This window comes from Odocoileus virginianus, chromosome 3, assembly GCF_023699985.2.
Source record: "Odocoileus virginianus isolate 20LAN1187 ecotype Illinois chromosome 3, Ovbor_1.2, whole genome shotgun sequence".
NCBI lineage: Eukaryota > Metazoa > Chordata > Mammalia > Artiodactyla > Cervidae > Odocoileus > Odocoileus virginianus.
Window position 1 is genome coordinate 93,297,561 of NC_069676.1, and position 19,973 is coordinate 93,317,533.

Consider the following 19,973-nt stretch of genomic DNA (forward strand, 5'->3'; position numbering starts at 1 on the left):
CAAAACAAAAACCAACTCACAGAGAACAAACTAGTAACCAGAGTGGGTAGGGGTAAGTGAAGGAGATTAAGAGATACAAACTATTAGGTTTAAAATAAATAAGTTACAAAGGATTAATGTACAGAACAGAAATTATAGCCAATATATTAAAAATAACTTTGTATGGACTATAGTGTATAAAAATATTGAATAATTATGTCATACACCTGAAACTAATACAATATTGTAAATCAACTAAACTTATAAAAAATAAAAGTGTAAAAGTTTTTTATTCAGAGCAAGTGCTTGATACGGAATGGTTTTCAACTTCTTGTTTATGTTTTTCTAAATATAACTAAATTTTTATTAACAGGCTTAACAATTATTTCTTAAACTCAACTAAGTCCTATATAATAGTCTAGGAAAGAGGAGAGGAATCAATTATGCCTTTTGGATTTTCAGTTGAGTTGGTAGGTGGTTTGATGATGAATGCTACTGAATTGAGAAAGAAAAGCTCAGATCAGAACCAAAGTGTATATTGCCTCCATATACTTGAAATACCTTGACAACAAAGTACAAAAGTTAAGATGTTAATGGATATTTTCTTATGTACACACTGGGAAAAACCATTGCTAAAAATACAAATAGATATACACATAAGAATATTGTATGCAAGAAGGTAGAGACTGAAAACATGAACTACATTTCATATAAGAAGCCCTGCTGTGATGGGAAACAAATAAATGCAGCAATATCTGGATATTTAATTGATGTCAAGGGGAGATTTAAAGGTTTTATATATATAAAAAAAAAGTTTGTCCCAAATGACTAAAGAGAACTTCCTAAGCATCTGTTTACTTCTATTAGTATTATTTTTCCTGTTAATATAGTTGAAGTAATATATAAAAGGCTTACTGGCTAATGCTTATTAATAATGCAAAGTATTTGACTACAAATATTGTATGGTTCAATCAATATTCCACCTGAAACAAATTATCCTAGATTAGCATCTGATTGTCTTGGGTTTTCCTAAATTGTTACCTTAAAATTTAATGAACTCTAGACATGAAATAGGAGTTTAGAGATAAACAGGAAAAGGATATATTTTAACTCCATGATTTTCTTTATTACTTCTTTCTTTTATAATCTGCAACTACCATCTGCTCAATTTCATATCACAGTTATTTGTTTTCCCTTTAAATCTGACTTAAAATTCAATTATGATCTCACCTTAATTAAAGTAGTAAGAACTTTATGAACATTATTATTAATAATAAATGATGAGCCTCTTGGTACATATATATTTCATATGCATATGACCAGAAATATCCAAAAGTAGTTGTTCTTTGTACAAATATTCATGAAGATAAATAGAATGTACTGGATCCTTTCTAAGAATCTGAACTAATTTCTCTGTTGGTTGATTTTGAAATGTGATTATATGACAGAGGCAGGCAGAATTGGAAGTGTTCATCTGGTTTTTTTGTGTGCACTACCTGCTTTTCTGTGTGATACATTTTGGTAACCAGTCATCCATTTGCCTAGGACTATCTGATTTGAACACTAAAAGCCCAGTCTAGGAAATCTCCCAGTTCTAGGCAAATTGGGGCAGTCAGTCTCACCACACATTCTAGAAATCACTTTTATTTTAAAGATAAGATACAAATTGCTAAAGAAAAAATTTAAATATTTAAACATTAGTAATCTATTCAGTGTAACACAGCATGTCTTTATTTTGAGAAAAACAGCCTATGAAGTCTGATTTAAGAATTATTTCAAACCTGTTTTAGAAAGTGCACTGGTTCAAAGAAAGAAATTACTGCTTTATAACAAAGATGTACAATACAATCATACAGTTTTCTTTTTCTGAGCTACTGTCTCTAAACCTAGGCTGAATCAATACTTCTCAATTTGCTTTCAACTTTAAGGTTTTTGCAACTAATGTAACACAAAAGTACAGACCACAAAGAAGTGAACTTCTAAAGTTTTGAGAGAAGAGGTATATGGCATAAGCTCTATTGCTCTGAAGAAACAAAAAAAAAAAAACCTTTTTTCCTACAACTAGAGAAGCAGAAAATCTCATGGTAGTTACTAAATGTTGCTTACATCTTTTCTCAACAGTGTCCATCATCTGATGAGATTATAAATAGAGAAGAATTTGCCAACACTCAGCATTTTGTTCTTGATTCTCACTGCTGACAAAGATCACTTTCACAACACAATGGATTTCAATAAAACCCTAGAACATGTCCTAGGAGAGTTTCAAGAAGACAAAAAAAAGTAATGGTAAGAGAAAGCTTAAATGTGGCCTTTTCCTTAATTTGGGGGTGGTCAATAGTGCAAAGAAAAATAGCCTGTTTGAGGAGATAGCATCAGACTGTAAGTTATTAAAGAAAAGAAAAATCTGATTGTTTCAACAATTGGAGAATTATTTCACCTACCTCTCAGGTCAAAGCATATTATCAAACATGTTACAAGATATCCCAGCTGGTCCTGAAAGGGTTGAGGTTAGATAAGCCTCTGTAGGGAAGCCAGGGGTCTCCAAGAGTCAGGAGGAAATAGATTGCAGGTGGTGGACTGTTGTGGTTTTTTTTTTTTTTTTCCTCTACACAAGATTAAAGGAGCCTCCATTTAATTCTGCGCTGCCATGATGGCACTTGGTTCCACCTGAATTTAACTTTTTTCCAAACCTTGAGCTGCTAATGGCTCAGCAAACCGATACCTCTCACTCATGGAAATGTTTTACTTAAGCTATGTTAGTAAAATTGTATTTGCTTGGAAATCTGCCTTTCTTCAAGATTCATGTCAATTGTTTTATAGCCTGGGGTGACTCAGTTCAGTTGAGTTCAATCACTCGGTCATACCTGACTCTTTGCGACCCCATGAACCGCAGCACACCAGGCTTCTTGTCCATCACCAACTCCCGGAGCTTACCCAAACCCATGTCCATCGAGTTGGTGATGCCATCCAACCATCTCATCCTCTGTCATCCCCTTCTCCTCCTGCCCTTAATCCCTCCCAGCATCAGGGTCTTTTCAAATGAGTCAGCTTTTCACATTAGATGGCCAAAGTATTGGAGTTTCAGCTTCAGCATCAGTCCTTCCAATGAACACACAGGACCGATCTCCTTTAGGAAGGACTGGTTGGATCTCCTTGCAGTCCAAGGGACTCACAAGCGTCTTCAACACCACAGTTCAAAAGCATTAATTCTTCAGTGCTCAGTTTTCTTTATAGTCCAACTCTCACATCCATACATGACCACTGGGAAAACAATAGCCTTGACTAGATGGACCTTTGTTGCCAAAGTAATGCCTCTCCTTTTTAATATGCTGTCTGGGTTGGTCATAACTTTCCTTCCAAGGAGCAAGCATCTTTTAATTTCATGGCTGCAGCCACCATCTGCAGTGATTTGGGAGCCCAGAAAAATAAAGTCAGCCACTGTTTCCACTGTTCCCCCCATCTATTTCCCATGAAGTGATGGGACCCGATGCCAAGATCTTAGTTTTCTGAATGTTGAGCATTAAGCCAACTTTTTCACTCTTCTTTTTCACTTTCATCAAGAGGCTCTTTAGTTCTTCTTCACTTTCTGCCATAAGGGTGGTGTCATCTGCCATAAGGGTGGTGTCATCTGCATAGCTGCGGTTATTGATATTTCTCCTGGCACTCTTGATTCCAGCTTGTGCTTCTTCCAGCCCAACATTTCTCATGATGTTCTCTGCATACAAGTTAAATAAGCAGGGTAACAATATACAGCCTTGACATACTCCTTTTCCTATTTGGAACCAATCTGCTGTTTCATGTCCAGTTCTAACTATTGCTTACTGACCTGCATACAGGTTTCTCAAGAGGCAGGTCAGGTGGTCTGGTATTCCCACCTCTTTCAGAATTTTCCACACGCCAATGCTGTCTCAAAATGCATATGTTGGGCGAGAACTCTCTGGTGCAACTCTCTCAGTTGAGGCTTTCCTTTATCTGATTAGCAGCTTGCAATGTGGGAGGTCTGAGTTTGATCCATAGGTTCAGAAGATCCCCTGGAGGAGGGCATGGGAACCCACTCTGGTATTCTTGCCTGGAGAATCCCAAGGATGGAGGAGCCTGTTGGGCTGCAGTCCATGGGGTCACAAAAAGTCAGACATGACTGAGGGACCAAGAACAGCAACAGGTAGATAAGGCCTCTCTAAAAACTAGCAAGGGGGTATCTTTTCTGACCCTTTCTGATGTCTACATCAGAAGTTTTCTCTGTCCCTTTTATACTTTAATAAAACCTTGCTGCACAAAAGCTCCAAGTGATCAAGCCTCTTTTCTGACCCCAGATCGAAATTCTCTCCTCTGGAGGCAAAGAATTCCAGCTTCATTCACAGCAACATTTCAGTCCCAAATAAAAATTCAAGTTTCTCAGGATACAAACAATTTTTATATTCAAAATGCAATTTGTCTCAAGCAGTCAAGTAAGCTACAAACCAAAGCACTCTACATATTCTGTTCTTCTACAATCACCATGTGTTAAAATTGGTCTCCACGGCACCGTCAACTTGTAGTTCTGTAAATGCCCCAAAATCTTCTCCTGCTGTTGTCAACTCTATCCACCCTGTCACAGCATTTCTCTAAAGTATGCAAAACATCTGATTATCTCCCTCATTCCTGTATTAGGTGGAATATTCTGAAATTTTAGTATGAATCACTTTATAATTTCACTATGTATGTTTCTGTAATTATCATAGTAATGATAACTTTCATTAAGTACTCTGTATATGTCAGGGGCTGTGGTAAACACTTGTATTTATTATTTTATTAAAAATAATTCAAGGCAGTTTTTATTATATATATTTTACGTATGAGAAAACCAGACGCTCAGAGGAGTAAACTTATGTGCCTCACTCAGACAACTAAAGATGATGGATTAGAGGCTGTAACCAAGGATTTTACCATGTTAGACTAAAAATAAAAATGATATGTGTATATATATTAATATATACAGGTTTTCACTAACATATACATATACAGGTTTTTCATTAACACACACAGGTTTTCACTTTCTTACTCAAAGAAAGCACTGAGACAGGTTTTTATGCATTCAAGATCTATTATCAGGTAATCAGAAAGTGCAGTGTGACCACAAAATCAGCCTATGTACTTTATAGCCCTCTAAATAAGTTTATCTATTTCATGGCCAAACACAACAAAGACAGTGGTAAATTTGAGTAAGGTCTCATTCTTAAGGTAACTTTACTTCAGGAAACAGAAACTTCTTCTTGTTCTTAAATTTTTTTACACAAAGAGCTTAGAAGTCTCTCAACCTGCCTAGAAAAGACAAAGTTTTAAAATAATAAATAAGTATTTATGTATGTAGGCTTCCCTGGTGGCTCAGTGATAAAGAATCCACCTGCCAATGCAGGAGATATGGGTTCGATCCCTGGGTGGGGAGAAGGAAATGGCAACGCACTCCAGTATCCTTGCCTGGGAAATCTCTTCGACAGAGGAACCTGAGGGCTACGGTCCACGGGGTCCCAAAAGAGTCGGACACAACTCACCAACTAAACAACCATCTATGTTTGCATATGATTTGTGTGTATAGAATTAGAAAAATAATACAACCGAAAGTGGCTCTTTTGATCCCCTCCTGCTTGCCCATTTTTGCCCCCCAACTAACCTTGAAAGAACCAAATCATAGAAACGCTATCACTAGGCAATTTAAACTAACTCCAGACTTAACACTCTCCTGAACGCACACCATGCCTCGCCTAAACTGTTTATTCCTTCCTTAGATAAAAAGTAAGAATGAAGAAATAATTTTTTAAAAAAGAAGAGAGTTTCCATGTTACTCACTCCATACATCTCACCCTTTCCTCCCCTCTCCCCGTGTCCGTAAATCTATTCTCTATGTCTGTCTCTCCACTGTTGCCCTGTAACTAAATTCTTCAGTACCATTTTTCTAGGTTCCATATATATGTATTAGAATATGGTATTTATCTTTCTCTTTCTGATTCACTCTGTATAATAGGTTCTAGGTTCATCCACTTCATTAGCATATGTAAAATAGAGATCCACGGGAAATTGCTGTCTGGCTTAGGAAACTCCAACAGGGGCTCTGTATCAGCCTAGAGGGGCGAGGTGGGGAGGGAGATGGAAGGGAGGGTCAAAAGGGAAGGGATGTATGTATCCTTATGGCTGATTCATGCTGGGGTTTGACAGAAAACAGCAAAATTCTGCAAAGCAATTATCCTTCAATAAAAAATAAAATAATAATAAAAGAGAAGAATTCAGTGTTAATAGTTAAATAGTGACTCTCTCTGGCCATCCTAGACAGCATATTAAAAAGCAGAGACATTGCTTTATCAACAAAGGTCCATCTAGTCAAGGCTATGGTTTTTCCAGTGGTCATGTATGGATGTGAGAGTTGGATGGTGAAGAAAGCTGAGTGCCAAAGAATTGATGCTTTTGAAGTATGGTGTTGGAGAAGACTCTTGAGAGTCCCTTGGACTGCAAGGAGATCCAACCAGTCCATCCTAAAGGAGATCAGTCCTGGGTGTTCATTGGAAGGACTGATGCTGAAGCTGAAACTCCAATACTTTGGCTACCTGATGTGAAGAGCTGACTCATTTGAAAAGACCCTGATGCTGGGAGGGATTGGGGGCAGGAGGAGAAGGGGATGACAGAGGATGAGGTGGTTGGATGGCATCATCGATGCCATGACATAGGTTTGGGTGGACTCCGGGAGTTGGTGTCACAAAGAGTCAGACATGACTGAGTGACTGAACTGACTGAACTAATGACTATCTCTCTACCATAACAGCTCTCTTAGCAATCCTGCAGGCACATCACATGGGCAAGATAACACCTGAAGAGAGAGTAGGCCAATCTTTATGCAGCTGAAACTGACATGGAACCCATCTACTGCCTAGAGCACTCACTGAGATCCTCCCCCAGCCCCTGGTTTTTTACCTTTTAAAAACTCATGGCCGAGCAGACTCTTCAGAGTCGGTCTTGGGATTGGAGAAGAAAGAGAAGAAGGAAAGGCAGAAGTGAGGGAAAAAGAAGAGGGGATGGAGGGAAGAAAAGAAATATTCACAGTCCATAGGAAAGTAAAAATTACAGTGTGCATTCTGGAAGCACTAAAAATGTAGTGCTATTTAAAGTATGCTTAGAGCACTGGTTCTTTTTTACTGTCTAACCTTGACCAGTAACACTAAAGTAATTTAACTTCAGTTTGTATTCAGTGAGGCACGCATTTGAGTAGAAATGTAAGTATAATATACTTTCTTATATGAAAGTAATAGCCACAGGCACAGTATATGCGTCTCAGAGTTCTATTTTCTCACTACTCCTCTGAGCATTTCCACAGGAGCCTATACTTTGTTATATTGATACTCCAGTTATTTATGTTTGTGTCACATTTAAGCCACTCTCACAGTCTCACACATGTAACGAAGTTCGTGTGATTCCAAGTGTCACAGATTTTACTGCCTTGTTTTGCATGCATACTCGATGACTGCCTTTCTCAAATTTATTTCCTATTGCGGATCTAGCCAGATACACGAGCAGTATTTTCCTCCAGACGGCTAGCGCTGCATTTGTTTTTTGTTTTAGCATGCACGTTTTCCTAATATTCGGTCTTAATGGCATTTCACACACACGCACCTCTTTGCTGTTTTCATTCTGCGTGTTTGTCCCTTCTCTCAACATTCTCCTCACACTTTATACCTATTCCCTCTACCAGGAGGTTCTTCTCCGAGGACATTAATTTCCTATCTGTGTAAAATCCGTCTACCCTACAGCAATTTCTAATTTCTTACAAAACTGAAACCCATTCTGTCTGTGCCTCAAGCTAAGTTTTTAGTTTTATGTTCCTCCACGCCTTGGTCCAAACAAGGCACAGGCAGCATAAAGAACTCTGACCACATTTCAAGGATGGCTTACTTACGTGGGAAAGCAAATGGATGGCGCTTCCATTTCAGAAGATGACAAGAGATCAGTAATCAAGAGATCCTTCACTAAAGTAATATAAAGAAAAGGGTGAGTCGTTGTCAAAGCATCTCACGTAAAGGATGAACAGCACTCTGGCGGAGACAGCTTCTTCTCTCTAGGGGACCTGCTGATTACAAAGCATCATAAACATATCCAAAAATCTATTCTCAAAGATGCAAAGACTCCAAAAATACCTCTTAAAGGGAAACACCACCATGGTTATCACAACTTACTTCTATTTGTTCTTTTTGTTTTCAGTTTCATAATTTACACTTTAATCTTTCCTCACATATCACAGAGATATATGAAACAAGATTAGAAACACAATTACCAAGATAGTCATCAGAGTGACTCCTTCTGGTAATCTCCCTGAAACCTACCCACAAATAAAAACTGCACTGGTGTATAAGTAGTGAATCACTGCCACATTCTCTCTACATCTTTATTTACAGTTTGATAACTTGACATTTGTGAGGATTACTGGAGACAGTTAATCTTGTTGGAATGAAAATTTCAATAAAAATAATAAAGTTATTTCATATGGATGATTTATTTTTAAAGTATGTAAAAAGGTTAGCACTTACTGTTGTCTGTGAAAACTAATGCATATTCACAATCATTGAGAATGCTAGACCCTTGCTCCTGAACCCATGAGAAACTCACACTGCTTTGTACGACATTATGCAGTTTGTGATAGATGGCAAAATTTTAAAGCATTCACTACAAATTGTAAAAAAAAAAAAAAAAAAAAGATTAAAGGACTCAAGGCCTTGTATATTTCACTTTTAACCCATACTCCCACAGCCTTATAGGAGATTCATCCAGACCATCACATTGCACAGTGTTGGGGACTAAAATACTAGAATAAAGAAACTCACAGAGCCACTTGAGGGACTCCTGGATCAGGTTTCTCTATCATTGTTCTCATTCAGAACTAGAATTTTGCTCCTGGTTCCAACCAGTATTACACCCCCCGTACTGGTGGCTTCCAACTAGGCTCTAATGCCTGTGCCCTTCAGAAAGAGCCGCAAGTCATGAAAGGAGAACAGTCTGCGCAGGAGCTTTAGGAGTGAGAAAACTTCTCTGGTGGTGGTAGTCCTAGCCATTTTTCCCTGCTGTAAGTTCAGGCTGGCTCAGAGACCAGAGAGCTTTCTCCTCTCATTAAAGAGCCAAGAAGCTGTTTAAACCTCTATAAAACAACCTCACCAGAGTTAACATTGTTGTCTTTGGCACTGTCAAAAGGAGGGTCACAAAAAGTACCTTCTGAATATTTATCAGCAAAAATTATTACTAAAAGTAAACAGGTTATATTTTGAAAACTAGAAAGTGTGGTATCAAATTGTATAACGATTCTGAAAATGTATTCAAATAAGTATGGTTTTGCTTTTTTAAGTTTTGATAAGGAAAGAGTGAAACATGCATACAAACATGGTTTAAATTCATCTGAAATAGCACCTCTCTTCTGAATAGCTTAGAGAACATAAAAGGCTGTTTTTTCTCATGCACCATAAATATTTGATTCACACACTAACAACTGGATCAGACGAGGCGTATTAAGAATAACTTGGAAAGTAAATGGAATTATAGCATCACATTGTTATAATTTATAGTGCTGGGATTACAAATGATTAATATAATTTCTGAGTATTGAACCCACTGATAAAAGAGGGTCAGTTACCCAGAGTGAGGCTATGTCATTACCACGAATTCTCAAAATGTCCACATCCTTTTATCACCTGTGTTTATCTAGTATTCCTTCTTTATTTCTTGTTTTGTGCCCAGATTTTCTAAAAATATTGTCGTGCTGGACAGTTTGAGGACAAGGCTCATGGAAAATGACTCTGTCAGTGAATAAATACCTTTAAATGCAATACCATTCTTTGTTTGTTTTTTTTTAAACATGTTGTTGATTTGCATTATGGAGAAGATTCCTGCTCATTTCACAGCTAAAGATTAAGAACACACTTTTGAATGAATTGTTGAAATACATTAAACCATTTTTGCTAATGCTGCTCTGTTCTTCTTCCTTTAACTCTGTGCTTCTTGATTATCCTCCGAGATAAGATATAACTAGATGATGGAGGAAATGAAGAGTACAAAATAGAGTTACTATGCCTCCCAAAGCGAACAAATGTATTTTTAAAATGCACTGATATATGCATTTATTTTCCTTTCTCCACCCAAATTTCCTTATTTATTATTTTTTGACTGATAAATTCTGAAAGAGATTTTTCTCAGAATGATGCATGAGGGATTATTCTATGTATTAGGAGAGGACCTTAAATCAAGATTAAAGATATCAATAGAAGCCTGAGCTTGAATTGGATCTCAGCAATCTCCACTTTAACACCTTTCTTTAATCAACTGATCCAATGACCTATGAGAAACTTTAAAAGAAAACAACTAAAGGAAGACAGAGAGTATTATAAAAATAAGCTACTCTGCAATTTCTATGGCAGGACTTGCATGTCTCATCTTTGTTTCACACATATAAAGTTAACACTCTCTTGTTAGTAGATTCATTTTCCTGGACAACAACCAGAAATGTTTATATTCCTTTCTATAGGAAAGCCTGGCTAAAACAATGAGTATGTAGAGGGTTACTGAGGATTTAACTTTCAAAAGAGCTTGTTTTCATGGTTTAATTTTTATGTAAATAATATTATTGCTGTGTGTGATTGACTGTAAAATTACTTAAAGTTAATTGTGTAAGTAATCGCTTGAAATAATTATGTACATTGACATGCATCTAGAGAAAATTTGAAATACTGTCAGTTGGATTTAAACTTTTTTCTAAAAGAAACATTAAACTTTCTAATATTCTAAAATAAAATGAGGTACCCTGATTTTTCACTAAGTGCTACATCTAAGAAATGATTATGAGATGGAAAAGGCAATACAAGATATTTAAAGCACCCTGAGGGGACTTATTTGAAGATTGCCATGCTGCTGAGTATTTACTAAATACCCTGAAGCATAGTAAAAAAAATAAAACTTTAAGACAATCAGATGAGTTTACATAAAGTTCTAACCACAAGTATTTTGATCACAGAAGCCTTAGAATCACTTTGTAATTCCTATACATAATAACAGAGCAGATAACTACAATGAGTTAATATATACAGACTTGGAAACAAAACCTTATACAAAGGCTCATTTAGGACTGGGGCAAACTCATAGTATAACAAATGTAATTAGTCCCTGGATCACTTTTGTTTCAGAAGTATACAAGTATTTCCAAGTTGACATGTTTTATTTGAACCCAAATTATCTTCTGCATAACCTATTCTGTTATATAAGATTCTTTTTTAATAACAAAGAAATGAACTATAAAATGTAGGCAAAAGGGGAGTTATAGATAAAGGGTCACTGAAGGAAGAGATAAAGAGCAAGGCTTGTCATAAAACACATAAACTAGAGAAGCAATAAGTAAAGGACAATGAACGCCCAAAGGGGCCATCAGCACAGTGTTCTAATGGTCTTCAACTTTGTTACCTTAGCCGAGATTCAGGGAGATTTGCTAGAACTAAACAGGGTAGCTCAGCAGTAAAGAATCTGCCTGTCAAAGAAGGAAACGCTAGTTCCATGCCTGGGTCAGGAAGATCCCCTGGAGCAGGCAATGGCAATCCACTCCAGTATTCTGGCGTGCAGAATTCCATGGACAGACGAGCCTGGCAGGCTACAGTCCATGAGTCACAAGGAGTCAGACACGACTGAAGTGACTGAGCATGCATACAACATCTATATTATTATGCAACTTACTAAAGCATGTTACTCATAATATTCCCATTTATACTGATTTGATATGTTCCTAAAACATTTATCTGTAACCCAAACATAAGCTATTTTCTACCTTTAATAATAAAGATAGCTACCTAATTTCTGATTTTGTAAAGAACATATGCTCGCTTTAAATCAAAATCAAAACTTAAGACTGTGGAGAAAAGCATAGGGGAAAAATGTAACAATTGGCTGAGAAACAAGAAAAATCTCACTACCTCTAAGGAGAAGAGGGAGACAGAGGATGAGATGGTTGGATGGCATCACCAATTCAATGGACGTGAACTTGGCTAAACCCCGGCAGATGGTGGTGGACAGGGAGGCCTGAGGAGCTGCACCCCGTGAGGCGCAGAGAGTCGGACTTGGCGACTGAACAGCAGCGACCAAAGTTTGTAGTGATTTGTTGTGCAGTCACAGAAAAAATTCATACAACAGATTTTGACATGAATTTACTTTTTTATTTCTTACTTTGCTGCTTACAGATTCACTTTTCCCACAATATCCACAAAGTGGGTACATGATAATTTAAATAGGTACATGTTCAATTATTCACTTAGTAAAAACATATTCCTAGTTATTTTACCAAAAAAAAAAACCCAGTTTATTTTATGCATGACTTTCCACATCTTTGTTTTAACACTTAAAACATATATCATTGCAATGCTTCTGAGAAAATAGAAGACAGCTCTAACTCATTTCTGTGGCTAAAAATTATTCTATGGTTCGGCACATAATACTAAATTATTTCCTCTTCAGGCTGTTTCCAGATTCTTTGCAATAGAAACTGTTGTAAGAAATATGTCTGTTCCTGTAATACTATATACTGGTAGCTTAATTTACAGAGGATAGAATCTTACAAAAAAGAACATAAGCATTTTTTTGATTTAATAAATAATATTTATTAATATTCTAAATATTCCAAGATATCTGTATCAATTCACATTGCCATTCACAATGTATTATGGTATTATGCCTCTAAGTATTTTCACAGTTAAATTTTAGAAATTATGAGAAGTGAAAAAGAGATGTGTTACTTTACAATAGATTTCCCTATTATTGCTATATGATTTTATGATTATTGGTTATTTATATTTGCTGGTCTTTGAATGCCTTTCTGGGCAACTTTTAGTAAACAATTCATTTCTCCACTAAGGTGAAATGCTACCTGGACATGCATTTTTCAATAACACTGCTAAAGAAAAGCAGAAGAATCTCTCATCAAAATTGTAAAGACATGTTTTAAAGTTTTTAGAAAGTATTACATAATTTTAAATTGTCTACAGTAATTGAAAATAGTTAAAAAATAAAAATGGAAGACTTGCTTAAAATCTCTCATTAATTTATGATTACCACAATTTAAGAAAATTTTTATGTTAACAGGTCCTTAATTAGGTGCAAAGCATTATTGCTTACCACATTAATCTGCTTAAATAATTCTACCTTTGATTTTTATATTCACCTGTTGTGAACTTTGGGATAAATCTAAGGTTTATGAATGCAAATCAACTTGATTAATTTTCTGCAGAGCAGGAATAGGTAGAAAGTGAACTGGAGATAAGATTTTGTGGTAAAGATTGTTATTTACTCTCCAAAGAGCTACTCTACTTTCTGGGAAAAAAGTATATTTCCAAGGCTCCGCTGAACTTACTTGTAGACATGTGGCAATCTGATAGTGGTATATAAGTAACACACAGCTCTTCCAGGTCCAGACCCCAAAATCTTCCTCTGGAAGCTCTTTCATGATCTTTTGTCTTTCTTAATAGCTAGAACAGAGATAGCTTTTCATCCAGAATGCCTATGTTAATCCTGCAGAATCACCCGAAGGAGGGCTACAGTGACAACCTGTTTGCATGCTCAGCACTATTACAAGCATTAGGAATAAATTTCTAGTACTTTCAAACCTCAAACCATTTTATGGAGACTTTATTCATGTGGGTTTTGTTTGGCTTTCATTTTTTTTTGTTGTTGTTGTTCTACAAGTTAGTCTACTTTCTAATAGGTACCAATTACACACCAGTCAATTTCCTTAGGAGTTTTAGACACAGTATTTCTTTTAAACATAAAGGAATACTCCAAAGGACATATATAAAATTCTGAGAATTAAAAATAAAAATGTGCATTTCCAACTCTTGTATTATTTTCTCATTACTATGTCACTATTTTATCCAAATATTATATGATTAAGATAATATAGGAACTACCCTTAAAAAGGGAGGTAATAGTAAAAATTATCAGAATGGCTCAAATGAAATATATTTAAGATTGCTGAGCTGACGGAAACCTTGCATATCCATTGAACTCTTTCAGTAAAGGCTTCTTGAGTGCCTAAAGCGATTTCCCAGACACATTGTTTTCTGATAATAAGATAAGGAGGAGATACTTCTTGGAAAAGACAACATTTTGCTGATAATAAAACTCAGATATTTATCAGTTATGGTAATAAGTAAGTCAGGAAACTTTCCATAGGTCACTTACAGCTTATAACGTACAACTAGTACATAATGAATCCAGGATTGAAATTAAGACGATCTGACTTAATGTTTATTCTCTTAATAATAAGCAGAACACTATGCTAAGTCCCTCCCTGCACCTTGATTTGGCCAGAGATACATTTTAACAGAAATCTAGCCCAACTTTCCTGCTGGTGTTGCAAGTCTTCCCACAGGAAATTTATGCAATGATACATCAATTTCTATCCAAAACAAACTGGGAAGACCAGACTGTGAGGCTTGGTAGACAGAGTCTGTATGTAAGAGCTGGCTAGACAGAAGAATAGTCCCAAGGAATCTGCATTTATTATGGAGTTCAGAATCAGGGCCTAGCTAAAAAGTCAAGAGTTGTACAGTGATCAAAGTAAAAGCAGCCCATTATTCAGTTACCAGAAGACAGTCAGTAGCATGCAAGACATACAGTGAGACAATCATTTAAGAACCAGGAAAGTAGTTTAAATACTACTTTAAATACAGATTAAATACAGATTAAAATACCTCACTGAGTCCTCTTGGGCTTCCCTGATAGCTCAGTTGGTAAAGAATCTGCCTGCAATGCAGGAGACTCTGGTTCAATTCCTGGGTTGGGAAGATCCACTGGAGAAGGGAAAGGCTACTTACTTCAGTACTCTGGCCTGGAAAATTCCATGAACTGTATTTCCATGGGGTTGCAAAGAGTCTGACATGACTGAGTGACTCACTTCACTTCACTGAGTCCTTTTAGAAGCTCAAAAGCAGGAAAAGTAGAAGGACTACAAAAAGCAGACTAAAACAGTCATGAAGTTGAACTCAAACTCCTAAGGGAATTTCTCCTCAGCCAAAAAGATTCTATGCTCATCTGAATAGGCTGAATTATCATAAGAAAATAGCTCAAAAATGTCCAACATCTCAAACAAAACAAAAGGTTATTATTCATTTATGTAGTAATTGTAGTGTTGTAAATCACTGAGTGGTTCTTTACCATGGGGTAATTTAGAGATTCCTATTCTTTTCAACTAGGGGCTCCACCATCTCATGAGGACATGCAATTATCTGCACCAAGTTGGAAAAGAGGGAAAAGAATTTATTTAGGGGGCTTTTGAAATAACATTAAATTCTTATTGCTTTGAGGTCAAGAAGCAACTGTTAGAACCTTGCATGGAACAAATGACTGGTTCAATATTTGGAAAAGAGTACAACAAGGCTGTATGCTGTCACGTTGCTTATTTAACTTATATGCAGAATACATCATGTGAAATGTTGGGTGGGATGAATCACAAGCTGGAGTCAAGATTGCTGAGAGAAGTATCAACAACCTCAGATAAGCAGATGACAACAACCTACTGGCAAAAAGCAAAGAAGAACTAAAGAGCCTCTTGATGAAGGTGAAACTGGAGAGTGAAAAAGCTGGCTTAAAATTCAACATTCAAAAATCTAAGATCATGGTAACCAGTCCCATCACTTCATGGAAAATAGTCAGGGAAAAAATGGAAACATTTTGCATATTTTATTTTCTTGGGTTCCAAAATCATTGCAGATGGTGATTACAGCCATGAAATTAAAAGATGCTTGTTCCTTGCAAGAAAAACTATGACAGATCTAGACAGTACTAAAAAGCAGAGACATTACTTTGCAGACAAAGGTCCATATGGTCAAAGTTATGGTTTTTCTAGCAGTCATGTACAGATGTGAGAGTTGGACTATAAAGAAGGCTCAGTGACAAAAAACAGATGCATTTGAACTGTGGTGCTGGAGAAGACTCTTAAGAGTCTCTTGGACAGCAGGAGATAAAACCACTCAATTCTAAGAGAAATCAACCATGAACATTCATTGGAAGAACTGATGCTAAAGTGCCAATATTTTGCCCACCTGATGAGAAGAGCTGACTCATTGGAAAAGACCCTGTAACAGAGGATGAGATAGTTGGACGGCATCATCAACTCAATGGACATGAGTTTGAGCAAACTTCCAGAAATAGTGAAGGACAGGGAAGCCTGGCATGTTGCAGTCCATGGGTTTGCAAAGAGTCAGACATGACCTAGCAACTCAAAGACAACTACAAATTGGTATAGTGGGTTTCCCAGGTGGCTCAGTGGTAAACAATCCTCCTGAAATGCGGGAGATGAGGGTTTGATTCCTGGGTCAGGAAGATGTCCTGGAGAAGGAAATGGCAAACCACTCCAGTATTCTTGCCTGGGAAATCCCATGGACAGAGGAACCTGACAGGCTAAAATGTCTATGGTGTCACAAAAGAGTCAGATTCGACTTAACAACTACACAAACAGCAAAGGCAGTTAAGAAATGCTGGCTAGATGTACATCCAAAAGAAAAGGAAACTGATTGTGAAAAGCTAATCTGTTTAATTTAGTACAGAAGTCAGTTTCAGAGTTGGCCGTTACTTTAGTTGACCATTACTTTATCAAGCAAACTTGGCTAGACAACAAGTTTAGGACTTGGGGCACAGACAAATCTGGCATTAGTACTTTGTGATGTGGAGGTCATATGTTTACAATGTAAATTATCAATGGACATTAAAGCATCATATAATGTCATGTTAAGATAGGTATAAAGTGCTATGCAGGAATCAATGCACTAACACACACACAAAAAAATGGCAACCAAAATGTAGTTCTTTAACAATAATTTACTTCACAGCTAAAAAATCAAACATTATGCTTCAACCTAATCAGCAAAATTTATTGATGTTTCTTTCATACATCTGAATTATGGAGGGTGAAGTAAACATCCCAAAGAAGATAATAAATAAAAAGTTGAATAATACTGAAAAATTGACACATTTTTCTATTAGAATAAATACAATGTTTAAGTTAACATGGATTTTCTTTGAAATTAAAATTATATGATTTACTAAGTCTTATACTATCTTTTAAGCCCTCCTGTTACAAATTCTACATAATTAGGCAAAATATAGCATAGAATTTTTGAATAGTAAATTAAATTTGGCCTTCATACTTTTCTTGGACAAACCTAATAGTCAAATTTTGCAAATATTATTAGTGTTTATTAGTGATATATATGTGCACTGGGGAGTAACATTAAGGCTTATGAGTCTAATGACCACAGAGGCCCCAAAATAAATTCTTTTAATTGTTTCTTTTGTAGAAGAGTCTTCTGTTCTCAACTAAAACAGTAAAATGCCATATGGTATAAAGCCATTCATGACTAGAACATTCTCAGTAGGGAAATATGGCACTGAAAATGATTGATGAATTTCATCTCATTCTTAATAGGCCTGCCTTCAAGGCCAATTGCAAAGACACATGAGTTCACTGTTCTGAAACACATAGCTATCTGACACCAGTACATAAATTGGAGAAAATCTCGTGCCATGCTTAACAATAAAATATTGTTAAGAAATGTACTCCTCGAGACACTTTTTACCACTCTATTTCTATGCTCTTATTTTTTAAAGCTAAAAATGTGCAGTATTTTTTTAATAGTTTCTTTCTTTTTTTAATGTTAAAAAGAACTCTGAAAATTAGCAACTATAGTAAGAGAGGGCTGAGAAGGTGACCTAAGCATATGAACATGCCCCTTTATCCCAGCTTTCATGATTGGCCAATGGGAAAGGAAAGTATCAGTCCCACCTAGAAATTCAAGAGGTGCTGATGAAAAAGTTATGAAAGAATCTGCTCTGTGCCCAGGCTTGAAATCTCTACATCCATTTCCCCATTCTAAGGAGACTTATTGCTTTTTACTTTAATTAATGTGCTCAAAAAGATAGTTATCAAGCACCTTTCTGCTGTCAGAAGAGGATTACTGAAGGTTCTGTCGTCTGTCAAACCCTGCAGCCTCCAGCTGAGCTGAAGAGCAGGCTCTCTTTAAGGCCTTTTTTTTTTTCCCTCCCACTTAGGACAAGCACCTTGATACTGACTTATAGAAGGTGCCCAACAATCCACCAGGCCACTGCTTGGAGAGAAAAAGTGAGCATGATTTAACCAGGGAAAATCAAATTTTGAAAAAAAATATTTGGATATTTGGTGTCAAGAGTCCATACTACCAACACCAGATAGTGCACATGATGTTATATCAATATAAGGAGTCAATTTTAAAAATTAAAACTAACTGACAAATAAAGAGAATGAACAACTGAAAAATAGAGACCTAGGGAAATTAGAGAAAATACATTGCAGTGAAGGCAAAAACAGTGAAAACAATATAAAAGGAGAATTTGTTTAAAGTGTATTCATTATACTTTCATATAAGCTTTAAAATAAAAGTACTTTAATGGGAGTATTTATACTTCCAATAAAATGAATTCAAATTACAACAAAAAAATTTGAAATAAGGAAATTTTTGTGTGGCAAGAGAAACACGATTGCTTAAAGAAAAAAAAAAATAGAGAATGTGAATAGTAAAATAAATCAGCATAATATACAGATGGCTAACAAACACATGAAAAGATGCTCAACATCACTCATTATCAGAGAAATGCAAATCAAAACCACAATGAGGTACCATTATACACCAGTCAGGATGGCTGCTATCCAAAAGTCTACAAGCAATAAATGCTGGAGAGGGTGTGGAGAAAAGGGAACCCTCTTACACTGTTGGTGGGAATGCAAATTAGTACAGCCACTATGGAAAACAGTGTGGAGATTTCTTAAAAAGCTGGAAATAGAACTGCCGTATGACCCAGCAATCCCACTTCTGGGCATACACACCAAGGAAACCAGATCTGAAAGAGACACATGCACCCCAGTGTTCATCGCAGCACTGTTTATAATAGCCAGGACATGGAAGCAACCCAGATGCCCATCAGCAGACGAATGGATGAGGAAGCTGTGGTACATATACACCATGGAATATTACTCAGCCATTAAAAAGAATTCATTTGAATCAGTTCTAATGAGATGGATGAAACTGGAGCCCATTATACACAGCGAAGTAAGCCAGAAAGATAAAGACCATTACAGTATACTAACACATATATATGGACTTTAGAAAGATGGTAACGATAACCCTATATGCAAAACAGAAAAAGAGACTCAGATGTATGGAACAGACTTGTGGACTCTGGGAGAAGGCGAGGGTGGGATGTTTCAGGAGAACAGCATTGAAACATGTATATTATCTAGGGTGAAACAGATCACCAGCCTAGGTTGGGTGCATGAGACAAGTGCTCGGGCCTGGTGCACTGGGAAGACCCAGAGGGATCGGGTGGAGAGGGAGGTGGGAGGGGGGACTGGGATGGGGAGTACATGTAAATCCATGGCTAATTCATATCAATGTATAACAAAAACTACTGTAATGATGTAAAGTAATTAGCCTCCAACTAATAAAAAAAAATAAAATAAAGAGAACAAGAAAACCACAAGGGAAAAAAAAAAATAAATAAATCAGCATAATAGGAGGTGAGTTAGAGGCATACAAATAGAAGGCACATGAAAACGATAAAAATTGTAACATGGGTTTTGATGTGGGAATGTATTCTATTCTTTGTTTCCCTGTCCTTTTCTTATCAGAAACAAATATTTGGAAAGTAAAAAAATAAATAAATAATAAATTGTAACTTAGGAAGACAGTGAGAGGAGACAGCAAAGATAAAAATACAAACCAAATCTTGAATGTTCAATACACTTGTGTGTCAGATAGCATTTTATACATTAAAAGGAACAGAAATCTACTCCAATGAATCAAAACTTAAATGTATAGGAAGCACAATGTCCCCATACAAGCGGAAGTTTGTTTCACTTCTGGACTTAGAGCTGTATCTGGGACATGGTAGGGCTTCCCTTGTGGTTCAGCTGGTAAATACTC